Source organism: Carcharhinus amblyrhynchos, unplaced genomic scaffold (assembly GCF_965287045.1).
Source record: "Carcharhinus amblyrhynchos unplaced genomic scaffold, sCarAmb.v2.hapA scaffold_39, whole genome shotgun sequence".
In the NCBI taxonomy this organism is placed as follows: Eukaryota; Metazoa; Chordata; class Chondrichthyes; order Carcharhiniformes; family Carcharhinidae; genus Carcharhinus; species Carcharhinus amblyrhynchos.
This window is the reverse complement of record NW_027649780.1, coordinates 2,001,251-2,016,709: the sequence shown is the minus strand read 5'-3', so window position 1 is coordinate 2,016,709 and position 15,459 is coordinate 2,001,251. Positions and strand designations below refer to the sequence as shown.

Sequence of the window (15,459 nt, the reverse complement as noted above, 5' to 3'; positions counted from 1 at the left end):
ATAAGTGGTACAGGTGGGATCACAAGTTTTCATTGGTAAATATACGATTTAAAAATGTGCATCCAACGGTACAGCAGTTGCAGATAAATTCGAGAGAGATTAAGTCACATACTTTCCCTGCAAGTACAGTAAATGTATATATATTCTAAATGCTAAAGGATTATGAACGGCAGAGGAAGAAGTCGGTTTCCAACTGCACATAGAACAAAGAACGGCACAGCACAGGAAACAGGCCCTTTGGCCCTACAAGCCCGCGCCTCCCATTTTAACACTCAGAATGTGCCTTATTCAAGTCTTACATCGATCGTCGACGTTTTTGTTTACCTCTAGTTAGGTTTACCAGGATGTTGCCTGGTATGGAGGGGAGGTCCTATGAGGAGAGACTGAGGGATTTGAGGCTGTTTTCGTTGGAAAGAAGGCGGCTAAGAGGGGACCTTATTGAAACATATAAGATGATTAGAGGTTTAGATAGGGTGGACATTGATAGCCTTTTTCCTCGGATGGAGAAAGCTAACACGAGGGGGCATAGCTTTAAATTAAGGGGTGGTAGTTATAGGACGGATGTCAGGGGTAGGTTCTTTAACCAGAGGGTGGTGAGGGATTGGAATGCCCTGCCTGCTGCAGTTGTAAATGCGCCTAGTTTGGGGGCGTTTAAGAGATCCGTGGATAGGTTTATGGATGGAAAGGGTTTGGTTTAGGTTAGAGGGTCATTGCTTTTTAACTGGTCGGCGCAACATCGTGGGCCGAAGGCCCTGTTCCGCGCTGTAATGTTCTACGTTCTATGTTTTAGTGGGTGCACTGGGGGTATAAAGTGCACATGCGGGAATTATATGTGCACCAGATTAAGGGAGACCCAATTCAGGGACAATTTATTGACACCAATCAGCCAAAAAAGGAGAGAAAATAATTGCAGGAGTAGGTCAATCGGCGCTTCGATCCTGCACCATCTTTCAATGTAATCTTGGCTGATCATACACTTTCAGTGGCCAGCTTTCGCTTTCCCTCCATAACCCTTAATCCCTTCAGCCGGAAGGGTCGCGTCCTGTCCATCTTGAATATTTCTAACGAACTGACTCCAGCGGCGTTCTGTGTTGGATAATTCCACAGGTTCATAATTCTGAATAAGGTAATCTCAAATAATCACCGATTGCAATGGGATCTTGATCAATTGGGCCAGTGGGCTGACGAATGGCAGATAGAATTTAATTTTGTTAAATGCGAGGTGATGCATTTTGGTAGATTGAACCAGGGCAGGACTTACTCAGTTAACGGCAGGGCATTGGGTCGAGTTACAGAACAAAGAGATGGAGGCTGCAGGTTCATAGCTTCTTGAAAGTGGAGTCACAAGTGGACAAAGTGATGAAGAAGACGTTCGACATCCTTGGTTTCATTGGTCAGAACATTGAATACAGGAGTTGGGACTTTTGTTGAAGTTGTACAAGACATTGATAAGGCCACACTTGGAGTACTATGTACAGTTCTGGTCACTCTATTAGAGAAAGGATCATATTAAACGAGAAAGTGTGCAGAAAGATTTACTGGGATGTTATCAGTTCTTGATGGTTTGAGTTAGAAGGAGATGCTGGATAGACTGGGAGTTTTTTCTCTGGAGGGTAGAAGGCTGAGGGGTGATCTTATGGACGTCACTAACATAATGAGGGGCATAGATCAACTAGATAGTCAACATTTTTTCCCTAAGATAGGGGAATCTAAAGCTAGATGACATAGATTTAAGGTGAAAGGGGAGACTTACAAAAGTGTCCAGAGGGGCAATTTTTTCACATAATGGGTGATGTGTCTGGAACAAGCTACCAGAGGTAATATTCGAGACGGGTACAATTTTGTCTTTTAAAAAGCATTTAGATCATTGCATGGGTAAGATAGGTACAGGGGGATACAGGCCAAACACGCACAATTGGGATTAGTTTAGAGTTTTAAAAAAATGGAGGCATGGGCATGCTTGGTCAAACGGCCTGTTTCCATGCTGCAAAACTGTATGACTCTATGAAAGGTGTTCCTCTTCATCTCTGCCCTGAATGGCATATCTTTTTTTCTTAGGTTGTGTTCTCTAGTTCTGGACTTCCCAACATGGGAACATTCTTCCCGCATGTAGCCTGCCCAGTCCCATTTGATGTGATACGTTTTGATTAGATCCTCTCTCATTCTTCTAAATGCCAGTGAGTAGAAGTCCAGTTGATCCAGACTTTCTTCATACGTCAGCCCTGCCATTTGGGGAATCGGTCTGGTGAACCTTTGCTGGAATCCCTTAATAGCAAGCATGTCGTTCCTCAGACCAGGAGATCGAAACTGCACACAATACTCAAAATGTTGCCTACCCAAGGCTCTGTGTAACTGCAGCAAGTCGTCCCTACTCCGAAACTCAAATTCTCTTGCTATGAAGGCCAGCATGCCATTAGCTTTCCTCACTGCCTGTTGTGCCTGCATGCAAACCTTCAGCGACTGTTCTACCATGAAACCATATTGCATTGCACTTCCTTTTTTTCCTGAACTATCACATAGAACATAGAACACTACAGCACAAACAGACCCTTCGGCCCACAAGTTGCACCGATCACATCAATACCTACCAATCCATAGACCTATCTATAACCCCCAATCCCATTAAATCCCATATACTCATCCAGAAGTCTTTTAAAAGTCCCCAGCGAGTTCGCCTCCACCACCACTGATGGCAGCCGATTCCATTCACTCACCACCCTCTGAGTGAAAAACTTACCCTTAACATCACCTCTGTACTTGCTTCCCTGCACCGTAAATCTGTGTCCTCTCGTAGCGACCATTTCAACCCGGGGAAATAGCCTCTGAGAATCCACCCTATCTATTCCTCTCAACATTTTATAAACCTCTATCAGGTCGCCTCTCAACCTTCGTCTCTCCAAGGAGTAGAGCCCCAGCTCCCTCAACCTATCCTCATCAGGCATGCCTCCCAATCCAGGCAACATCCTTGTAAATCTCCTCTGTACCCTTTCAATAGCTTCTACGTCCTTCCTATAGTGAGGCGAACAGAACTGCGCACAGTACTCCAAGTGGGTCCTGACAAGGGACTTATAAAGTTGCAGCATTACCTCCCGACTCCTAAACTCAATCCCTCGATTAATGAAGGCCAGTACACCATACGTCTTCTTGACCACATCCTCCACCTGCGAGGCCGATTTAAGAGTCCTGTGCACCCGGACCCCAAGATCCTTCTGCTCTTCAACGCTGCTAAGACCCCTGCCCTTGATAGTGTACTCGTTCATCCCATTGGTCCTGCCAAAGTGGACCACTACACATTTATCCGCGTTGAAGTCCATCTGCCACTTCTCCGCCCAGTCTTGCATCCTATTTATGTCCTGCTGCAACTTCTGACATCCTTCCAGACCATCCACAACACTACCGACCTTCGTGTCATCGGCGAACTTACTGACCCATCCCTCCACTTCCTCATCTTGGTCATTTCTGAAAATGACAAACAGCAAGGCTCCTAGAACAGATCCCTGGGGCACTCCACTGGTGACTGACCTCCATGCAGAAAAAGACCCATCCACAGCCACTCTCTGCCTTCTGCAGGCAAGCCAGTTCTGGATCCACAAGGCCAAAGCCCCTTGGATCCCATGCCCTCTCACCTTGTCAAGAAGTCTTGCGTGGGGGACCTTATCAAACGCCTTGCTGAAGTCCATGTACACCACGACCACTGCTCTTCCTTCGTCAATGTGTTCAGTCACATTTTCGAAGAACTCAACTATGCTCGTAAGGCACGACCTGCCCTTGACAAAACCATCACCATTCAGATAATAATCTTCCTTCCAGTTTTTGCCACCAGACTTAATAACCTCACAGTCATCCACATTATATTACATTCACCAACTCATTCAGCCTGCCCAAGTCACCCTACAACATCTGACCATCCTCTTCATAGCACACACATAGTCACCAAGCTTGATGTGTTCTGCAAATTTGGAGATATTACATTGAATTTCTTCATCGAAATCATTAGTGTATATTGTAAATAGTTGGGATCCCAGCACTGAACAATGAGGTGCATGAGTCAATATCTGCCACTCTTTAAAAGAGCTGTCTATTCCCACTCTCTGTTTTGTGTCTGGCAGTTAGTTCTCTGTCCACATTACCCCCCATACCATGAGATTTGGTTCTCCTCACTAATCTCGTAGTTGGGACCTCGTCAATGTCTTTTGGAAATCCCAATACATAAAATTCACTGGTTCATCCTTGTACGCTCTGCAAGTCACGAACTTAAAAAAAAACACACACACACAAGATTTGTCAATCTTGTGTGTGCTCTTTTAGTGAATCCACGCCGACTTGGAGGCAACCTATCACTGCTTTCCAAATCCTCAGTTGTTACATCCTTAATAACTGATGCCAGAATTTTCCCTCCTGCCAATGTCAAGCTAAAGCATAGTTCTCTGTTTTCTCTCTCCCAACTCTTTGAAAAAGTGAGGCTGCATTAACCCCCCTTCAATCCATTCGAACTCTCCCAGAATCTGTAGAATCCTGGAAAATGATCACCAGTGCGTTTACTATTTCTAGCGCCACGTCAAAGAGTTCTCTGAGATTCAGAACATCAGGCCCCTGGATCTTTCGGGTTTTAATTCCAGGAAATTCCAAAATACCATTCCCTGACTAATATCGATTTCCTTCAGCTCCTCCTTCATGCTCAACTGCATCTCCCTTAGAATTTATGGAAGTTGTTTTGTGTCCTCCTCAATTAATACACCTGCAAAGTGTTTGTTCAGATGTTCTGTCATCTCTCTGTTGCCCGTATGACTTCATTTGATTCTAATGCAGGAACCACCCTTTGTCTCCAACAGTCTAATATTCCCCCATTTTGCATATCTATAGAACATATTGCAGTCAGCTTTTATGTTTTCCGCAAGCATGCTCTCCTCTTGTATTTTCCCCTTCTGAATTAAACCTCTTGTCCCATTCTGCGGAATGTTTAAGTTCTCCCAGTGCTCAGGTTTGCTGTTTTAGCTGGCCAATTGTTGTGCCTCTTCTTTCACTTTCGAGCTGTCCCTTTTTTCCCTTGCTATCCACGGTTGAACCATCTTCCCCGTTTTCCTCATACGCCTGAGAGGGATGTACAGTGGGTGAAGGTCATTCATGTGTCATTAAAATCTGTTATTTCCTGTCCACTATTAACCCCTTCAGTATCCTTTGCAAGCTTACCCTAGCCGGCATGGTAGCACAATGATTAACACAGCTGCTTCATAGCTCCAGTGACCTGGGTTTGATCGCCAACTTGGGTCACTGTCTGTGTGGAGTTTGCACATTCTCCTTTTGTCTGCGTGGGTTTCCTCTGGGTGCTCCGATTTCCTCCCACAGTCCAAAGATGTGCAGGTTAGGTTGGTTGGCCATGCTAAAATTGCCCTTTCGTGTTTTGAGATGTGTGCGTTAGAGGAATTAGAGAGTAAATGTGTAGGGATATGGAGGTAGGGCCGAGTGGGATTGTGGTCGGTGCAGACTCGATGGGCCAGATTGCTTCTTTCTTCACGATAGAGTTTCTATGATTCTGTGATAGCCAATGCACGTCTCGAACCATAAATGTTAGCTTTTCTTCATTTCAGGAAACCAGTCTCAGGATTAACAGTTCCGCTTGCCATTTTAATGAAGCGTTCTGCCATATTGTGGTCACACTTTTCCAAAGATCTCGAACCACAAGGTTGCAAGTTAACCACCTTTCGTTACACAATACCCAGCCTCCGATACCCTGCTCGCCAGTTGGTTCTTCGACATATTGTTCGAGAAATCCATCCTTATACTTTCGAGGAAATCCTCCTCCATCGCATTGTTACAAGTCTGTTGAGCGCAATCAATATTGGGCCGCAGGGCAGCACAGTGGTTAGCACTCCTGTTTCACAGCTCCAGGGACCTGGGTTCGATTCCCGGCTTGGGTCACTGTCTGTGTGGAGTTTGTACGTTCTCCCCGTGTCTGTGTGAGTGTTCTCCGGTTTCCTCCCACAGTCCAAAGATGTGTGTGTTAGGTTGATTGGCCATGCCATAAAAAAATGCGTGACAATGTGAGTGAAGATAGCATTAAGCACAGGTTAAAGAGATGTGTATTGACTCCAGCCAGGACAGTTAGTGATATTTTGATGCTCAGGCATTTCGTGGAGGTTACACATAGTGTGACATGAACCCAAGATTCCGGTTGAGGCCGTCCTCATGTGTGCGGAATTTGGCTATCAGTTTCTGCTCAGCGACTCTGTGCTGTCCTGAAGGCCGTCTTGGAGAATGCTTACCCGAAGATCAGAGGCCGAATGCCCGTGACCGCTGAAGTGTTTTGTCCAGCAATGTTCATTCATCCGTTGTCGTAGCATCTGCATGGTCTCCCCAATGTACCATGCCTCGGGACATACTTTCCTGCGCGTATCAGGTAGACAACGTTGGCCGAGGTGTAAGAGTATGTGCCGTGTACCTGATGGATGGTGTTCTCACGTGAGATGATGGCATCCGTGTCGATGATCAGGCACATCTTAAAGAGGATGATGTGGCAGGGTTCTGTCGTGTCGTGGTCCCTGTTCTCCTGAAGACTGGGTAGTAGCTTGCTGTGGACAATTGTCTGTTTGAGGTTGTGTGGTTGTTTGAAGGCAACGAGTGGGCTTCTTATAAGACGATATGACACAGGAGCAGAATTAGGCTACTTGACTTACACTGTGCCATCGAGCCTGCTCCGCCATTCAATCATGGCTGATATTTTTATCATCCCCATTCTCTTGCCTTTTCCTCATAACCCCCGACCCACTTCTTAACCAAGAACCTATTTATCTCTGCCTTAAAGATATTCAACGGCTTCTGCAGCAAAGTGTCCCAAAGATTCACCACTCTCTGGCTGAAGGAACACCTCCTCACGTCTGTCTTAAGAATCATCCCTTTAACCTGAGGTTGAACCCCTGCTCCTAGTTTTCCTTACTGGCAGAAACATCATCTCCACATTCATTCCATCCCATCCTTGCAGTATCATGTAAGTTTCAATGTGATTCGCCCCTCATCCTTCAACACTCCAACTAATACAGACCCAGAGTTCTCAACCATTCCCCATACGTTAAGCTCTTCGTTCTGGGAACATTCTTGTGAACATCCTCCGGACCTTTTCCAAGGCCAGTACATCATTCCTTAGATAGGGGCCCAAAACTGCTCACAATACTCCAAATGGGTTCTGACAAGAGCCTCATCCAGCCTCAGTGCATGCCTGCTCTTCTGCTCGAGCCCTCTCGACATGAATGCTAACATTACATTTGTAACCTTCACGTTAAACATTTGAAACCTTCACGTTAAACCTACGAGAATTTTGAGCAAGGATTCCAAAGTCCCTTTGTGTTTCTGATTTCCTAAGTATTTCCCCATTTAGAAAATAGTCTATGATTCCATTTCTCCTTCCAAAGTGCAGAGGGTTGCATATTTCTATGGGGCCGATCTTTCTGTGCATCTTTTTGTGGTCTCCCTGCGCATGTGGTAAGAATATTTTGTAATATGTTCCTGGACTGACAAGCTACAGGGACATATGAGGTATAAAAGCTGGAGACGACTAGATGTTTTCCGACACGGTCACACTATCTGTAACAAAACACATAATACATTTGCGCACTGTAATGGGAAAATGTAATGAAACTGCTTCATATGTGTAGCTCAGATTAATCGCAATAATCGTAGTAATCAGTCTTTATTTCCCACATCACTGTTAATAATTACTACAAATCACCTTCAAGCAGGGAAGGGAGTAGAGATCTGGAGAGCTGTTGGAAAAAATAATAGAGATTAACCCCTGCTAATTGAAAGCCAAATAATGTAGTGATTAAAATTGACGATGCACGTATGGAGAATGGACGGCTTGGAACAACTTCAGAGAGTTGGAGTTTTTTTTCATGCTGCTGGCCCTGAGTAATTGGTGACCAGTTCATTGGCTTGCAGCTCTCGAAGGAATGACTCCTTCCCAAATGCAGGTGGAAATCTGCAACTGAACCAATTGGCAAACAGGTGCCAGTTAAATCTTCGACTGTTTCGACGTTTACTTTGCTGGACTTGACCACAGTTGGATTACTCTGCACCATTCTCCTTTCGTCAGGAAATTTCTATGTGTCCTATTTTGAAACAAAGGATCGAAAGGAAAATCTTTCTGATTAGATGAATGTGCTGTGAGGATAAGTGGAGCCTACGCTTTCTGAAGGATTGAAAATGAAGGATGATTTCATTGAAAGGCAAAAATAAATAAATGGCTTGGGAGGACAAACAAGATAAATGGTTTGATATTCTCTTGTTTGAAGCTTGGTGCATCAAAAATTGAGGGTGACGGTCACTTCTGCTTAGGCTTTTAGGATTGTTAAGTAAAAAATCTTAACCCTGTTGCACATCTCAGTGCGTTTCTACCACAGAGACAAAGATCACCACTTGGTCGCTAATCCTTGTTTCGTTGCTGTTGCTGGTTAAAATCCTGGAACTCCCTTTCTAACGTCACTATTTTTTCCTAATGCCATGCTACTCGACCAGGGCAGTGGGAAGGGAAAATCCCGCCCGATGTGTTCCAAATCCAGGTGGACTGCAACCGTTCTATAAGGTAACTCATCACCACCTCCTCAATGGCAGCAATGAATTCATCAATGCTGGCATACCCAGACACGCCCTTATCCGATGGCCAACTTTTTTTTCCAAAAACATTGATTGAATTCGTATTCGGAAGGAGAGATATTCAGGAACTAAAGGAACCAAATGATGGGTGCAGCTTAAGTCCCTGATTTGTAAAAGCATTTCAATAAACTGTTTCTTCATGTTTACATTGTAGCTTCTCATCCTTACGAAATTGTGTCCCAGAAATTGATGAAATTTTCAGTTATCCGCTTAACCATCTTATCCTATTTCATACATTCGTTTCTGCAGGTCTCTGTTCAGGTCCCTCTGAGCCTGAATTCCATTCAGAACACTTTGTTTAATTATTTTCATCGTCCCTCATTCTTCCTACCAAAAACTGACACTTCAAACGTCTCTACAATGAATTCCTCCCGCCACTTGACTACGCATTCCAAACAATATTGCTAGATGCTCTTCAGCTCACGTGTTGTCCATTTAAAAATGTCACAATATTTTGTTGTTGCACAATCTATCTATTTCAAAATTCAGTCTAATTAAATCACATTCTAAGTCCATAGTAAATGCCAGGGGAAACAGTCGGTCTGGAATATGTTACTTGGAAAATCTACTGTATACCTTCCTCCAGTGATAGTAATCACTGATGTCAGACGGAACTTCGCTATACAAGGAATAACCAATCTTTGAAATGACCTTTTAGAAAACCAATTCTCTTATTGGCACTGAGATTGCTAAGGGCGAGTGATCACGAGAACTAATTAACTCACTTATTGTTCATGGCTGAAGTTTATCCAAATTATATAATCCTGGCATTAATAATAACATTGAAACGATTGGGACGCCCATGCCCAGTATTGGCTCTTTCCTCGTTTATCTTGTCACAGATTGATAAGAAGTCTAGCTTTCATACACTTCCCATTCTGTCTATGGCCACCTTATTGAGGGACGGAGGCTTTCTTCATTACTAAGGTATGATCACCTGACGTCTCAATGCAAAATTTATTTTTTTTTCTGAGGTTTGGCCACTCCAGTTGTATTCACGTCCCTTGGAGTGTCACAATTCTTAAATTCCTCAATAAAATCATCAGTTTCTGCCTGAAAATCTGAAAGTGAATCATGTCCAGGCACAACCAGAATTTGTACTCATTGTACGATTGTAGGAATCGTAATGAAGTTGTCAAGGGTCAGAGTTTATTATTTTTGATTGATGAATGTTGCAGGAACGTGAGTCAATGAATGGAAGTCCAGTGAAAGACGGCATTATCCCTGAGCACAAATGTGTTGACTTGTACATTTTCTCTATGGATATTTCTTTTTCTTCAGCTGTTATTTGTTTTTTTAAAAAAAAATACTGATAGCTGGTGCTGTGGTATGAAATATCATGCGATAGTAAAAGATGCTATATATGTATGGATTATTTATGTATGTGCTATATATATATATCCAACCAATCCGTGTCAGTGACATTCACCGCAATATGCAGCGGGATTTCGCCCCCATGTCACTAATAACCTGCGGTTCTGTATCATAAGGAACTAAAACAAGGAACTGATTCTCTCCTTCCAACTAGATGCGCTTATCACTGCTTTCATGTCACCAACCGAAAGAAAACATGTACCTCCATTTTCGTCACAGCCCAAATTGTCTTTATTTATGAAGAAACACAGTTTGCTTGCGCTTTATACAGAGTGAACCAATGTCTTGCAACTCAGTCTATGCTATTTTCAGACCGTGTCACTTAGACGGCGTTATCTCAGCTATATTGCTGGGCGCGCCAATATACTTATTCGGTTCCTCTTCAATTTCTCAGGCAGAAATTGCTGTAAAAGCGAGTGACCGTGAAGAATAAATTGTGGGGCAGGGAACTGAAAATACCCCTTTGTAAACATCTCAGTTCCGCATTTCTTTTTTCTTGCCAAGTAGTTGACAATATTGTACAACATACTTCACATCTTAACTGAAACAAACAGTCAGCAAGGGTCTAAAAGTGGATTAGTCGGACGTATAGATTAATGAGTGTTTAAATATTTGTATCTATAAAAATCAGTCAAAGAATTGGAAAGAATGCATCGCAGTAGAATCAGACAATACCAATTCAACATGTTTTCAATTCCATCAGTTGTCTGATTCTGATATCTATGGACATGAGGCAGGTGATTGCTTACCCATGCTCAGTGATGTGAAAGTAACTTGCATGCGCGCTAATTTTCAGTTACTGATACAATTACAGTTTTTTTAACCGAAAGGCTGCATCACAAATCAGTGTCTTTGCGTAACGAGTCAATGATAAATGTGATTATTAAATACTATGACTGTTTGTCCATCAACTAACCTCAATTCAGCTACATTGATTGACGTACAATTATAAATAAGTAGCGATGCAGAATTTATGAATTATTTCATAATTGTAATTTTCAGCTCACATGAAATGGAACATAAAATATGTAAATTGGGGACGAAACCGCCCCTTGTTGATTTGTTTTAACACCTGCAACTTAGACTGATATTTCCGGTGAACCATGTAATTTGGGAGGTCGGGGCAGGTGGTGCGGTGTTGTGAGGTTCGCACAGATGGACAACAAGCAGAAAGCAAAGAAACGTGCAATGCAGTGGTATCACGACTGACATTCCCAAGAGTTGGCATATGAATAATAATGGCTAAACGGCTCATGATGTAAACTCTGTTAAATTCTAGTGAGGGGTTGCTTTGGCGAATGATGAGCGAGAAAACTGTGGGTAACGTGAAAAGATCCAGTTTAAAGAGGGAACAAGGACACCCAGCCTGGGGATTCTCACAGTCAAAAGCAAAGCCTGGTGATAAAATAAGAAGCGTTTTCATAAAACAAGCGCGAACTTTAGTTTTATTAATAAAGACATCGAGTACAAAACTCAAGAAAGTTCTAGCAAACCTTCAATAAAACATGATAATGTATCCCCTTGCGGATTTTGTTCAGGCCCAGGTACCACACTTTAAGAAGAAGGCCACATTCTTGAAAGTGATATTTAGTAGGGACTGTGGATATCAGTTCTGTTGAGAAAATGGAACAAAAATCTTCTTATAAACATCAAGGCAAATAGAATTCAAGATGAGTTCAAAACGAATTGGTCATGGTTTTGAATTGTTGTAGTAAAAGGTGAGACCACTCAAGCCTGTCAGTTTCAGACAACAATGTCGATAAGACACGCAAAAGCTAGACAGAGAGAGAGAGAAACGTACAATCTGTTAAAATGCTTTTCCATTGCACAGGGCTTGTAACACATTTATAGCACTTGTCTCCCTTCTATTCGCAAAGATTTTCTCAATAAGTTATTTAACTAGCCATACTGTTCAGTCAGTGGATATTCCCATTATCTCACAAGCCTTCTCTTGGTTGTTGTCCTCCAGTTTCTCACAATCATCTGTTTTGTCCTGTTCAACCATTGATGGATGTGAAAGCTGTTATTGTTATAACTGTTGGGTCAGCCGTCCCTGGAGATATCATTGGTCAAGGTTTCAATTACCCGAGTAGAATTCGGTTAATTTCCCATGATGCCAAGATGGAACTCTCATAACTGCGTTTGTCCATTCTGAAATCATTAATGCAACATTCAACATTAATCTTCAGGATTTTAAAATTTATATCCTGCTTCAGTCCTCCTTCCGGACCCTTGATCAAGTTCTACCTGTCCCAGTGGGGAGATTCGCAGGCTTTGTCCATACCAGTGGTTTGAGGGATCACAATGGAATCTAGCGGGCTTCGGATCTGTTGCTCTACTTTTCTCTCACGATTTTCCCAAGTCAAAAGGACGTCTCCGAATCAAAATTATATTAATGTGAAAAATTGGCATTTTTTTTTCCTATTTGTTCTACTCACTAGGAGGGGTCGTGCAAAAATCGTTGTATCACCTTTATTAGCCACCATTGCCATCTCCATCGCTTGAGGTACGATCAGACTCTTGTAACAGCAAACACGGAGTCTGTAATACAGGATTGTAATAGACGCAGCTGTCACTGCCATCATTCTTATTTCTCAACAGTCATACTACATTTCGCCACCTTGACTCGATTTTTCTCTGAGCATTCAAATTCCCTGGGTTCAGCTGTGGCAAGATTTATTTGCACCCGTTCCCTCGTGATTGTTTGTAACTTCATTGCAGTGTTAATACCAGCCTTCTTGTGACTGATAAAAAATGATCATTATGTACCATCAATCCTGTTGTGGTCATGGACTACTGCACCACTGGCCAAGTTAATTGTTTAATGTACATTTCCAATTTGGACGCATCCCTCATGCAGTGAAGGACCAAGTCACAAGATACATTTCGAAAAAAAATTCAGCCATTGGCAAACGGAAATGTGGTTACGATCACCTTCATACACTTCACAGAGGAACCTTGCCCTGCCCGTCAGAAATAAAGACCGTGTAGGAGGAAGTCTTGACTGTCTTAAAGGTATCTTCAAGCGGGCTAATCAACATCACAATGGCAGAATCTTTTTGATGTGTTTCAGCACTTTCTACGGGCTGATGAATGGCCTACTCCTGCTTCAACGTCTGATGGTTCTGTCTGATCAGTGCATTGAAAGTACACATTGCAGTCTGAAATAATCACGGATACAATAAGCAATAACTCCATATTTGGAAAGGAGAACAGAATTCATGTGCAATGCCTTGTTATAAGCAGGTGAGTGCACCAAGCGAAGTCCTGCTGAAAACTTGAATTCTTGACAATATTCTTCAATCTTCATATGTCAGCAATAAGTTCCCGATGCGACCAGCAAGTCTCAGAACTTCTCGGAAGCTCACAAAGGCCAATACCTGCAGTAGCTATGAGCCCCCAGCAGATGGTGAGCTCTTTCATCTTAGAGTCTCTGTAATTCAGAAGGAGGCCATTCGGCCCCTCAACTCTGCGCCACCCTGGACACATTCACAAAAACATTTATCCCATTCATCATCCTGGCACTAGGTTCAACTGAGCATGGGCAATCATTCTAACCCGCACGTTGTTGCACTGTGGGAGGAAACAGGAGCACCCGCAGCAAACTCACGCAGACACAGGGAAAAGATACAAAATCGACATGGACAGTGACCAAGGCTGAAATTGAAACTTGGTCCCTGCGCAGCAGTGCTAACCACTCTGTCAGTGTGCCGCGCACGGCATCACAAGACACTGAAAGAGGATTGAGGAGATTCGGGGTTAAATGCAATTCTTTATTTCCCATGACATGAAAGAATGAGTTAAACAATGACATCCGTTAGATTCAGAGAAAAATCTTTCCGGAGGATTGTGAATTTAATACTTGCATTGATAATTGTCTCCCTGCTAATAAATGTGTCAGTTTCCGGCAAACTGTTCCATTGCATTCCGATCTAACAGGGAACAAAGAACAAAGAAAATTACAGAACAGGAACAGACCCTTCGGCTCTCCAAGCCTGCACCGACCATGCTCCTGCGCTGAACTAAAACTGCCTCACCTTCCGGTGACTATATCTATCTATTCCCATCCTATTCATGCATTTGTCGAAGCGCCCCTTAAACGTCACTACCATATCTGCTTCCACTTCCCCGGCAGCAAGTTCCAGGCACTCACTACCCCCTGTGTAAAAGACTTACCTCGTACGTATCCTTTAAATCTTGCCTCTCACACCTTAAAGCTATGCCCCCCGAGTAATTGACTCTTCCACCCTGAGAAAAAGATTCTGACTATCCACTCTGTCCATCCCCCTCATAATCTTATAGACTTCTATCTGGTCACCCCTCAACCTCCGTTGTTCCAGTGATTGCAAGCCAAGTTTCTCCAACCTCTCCTCATAGCTATTGCCCTCCATACCAGGCAGCATTCTGGTAAATCTTTTCTGTACCCTCGCCAAAGTTTCCACATCCATCAGGTAGTATTGTGACCAGAATTGAACACTGTATTCCAAGTGTGGCATAATTAATGTGCTATAAAGCTGCAACATTGCTTGCCATTTTTTTTAATCCAATGCCCCGGCCGATGAAGGCAAGTATGCCACATGCTATATTATTCACCTTGTCCACCTGCATGCCACTCTCAGTGACGTGTGCAGCTGTACACCCAGATCCTTCTGCCTTTCAATTATCGTAAGGATTTTGTCATTTATTCTATATTTTCCAAATTATTAGACCTTCCAAAATTCTCGGCCTTTTGGCTAAGATCAAGTGTAGTATCGACGTGCTGCGCTTGATTGAATTCATTAGTTTACATTTCAGCTTGTTTGAAGCAATTTTTAAAAGCGGCATCTTGGCCTTTTGGCTAAGATGCTAATGAGATCAAGCCTTGGAGGAGGTGTTATGTCTTCTCCAATCAGCTTGGATCATGTAGATCAAGCCCAGGAGGTGAGAGCCCTGTCTTGTCAGCTTGGATTGGGAATGTCTCAACTTGCTGAGACTTTAAATTGGGCTTCATTGGATTGAATTGGGATAAAAACAAAAAAAAAGACCTTCCAAAATTCATTAACTCACATTGGTGACTAGTGGAGTGCCCCAGGGGTCGGTGCTGGGGCCTCAGCTATTTACCATTTATATAGATGATCTGGAGGAGGGAACCGAGTGCAGGGTGTCGAAATTTCCTGATGACACCAAGATTGGTGGAACGTCAAATTGTGCGGAGGGTGTGGAGAGTCTGCAGAAGGATCTAGATAGGCTGGGAGAATGGACCAGGAACTGGCAAATGGAATTTAATGTTGGCAAATGTGAGGTTGTCCACTTTGGTAGGAATAATGCTAGGAAGGACGATTATTTTCGTGGCGAAAAACTGCAGCATGCGACGGTGCAGAGGGACCTCGGGGTCCTTGTGCATGAGTCGCAAAAACCCAGCCTGCAGGTGCAGCAGGTGGTCAGGAAGGCTAATGGGAT

General features: G+C 43.2%; 1 non-coding gene across 1 annotated transcript; it reads left to right on the top strand.

Annotated features, from left to right (window-relative positions):
- The first annotated feature begins 14,733 nt into the window (after positions 1 to 14,733).
- Positions 14,734 to 14,931, top strand: LOC145335660 (U2 spliceosomal RNA). The gene has a single exon (XR_013885293.1). It is a non-coding gene; the product is annotated as a U2 spliceosomal RNA (small nuclear RNA).
- The last annotated feature ends 528 nt before the right edge of the window (positions 14,932 to 15,459 follow it).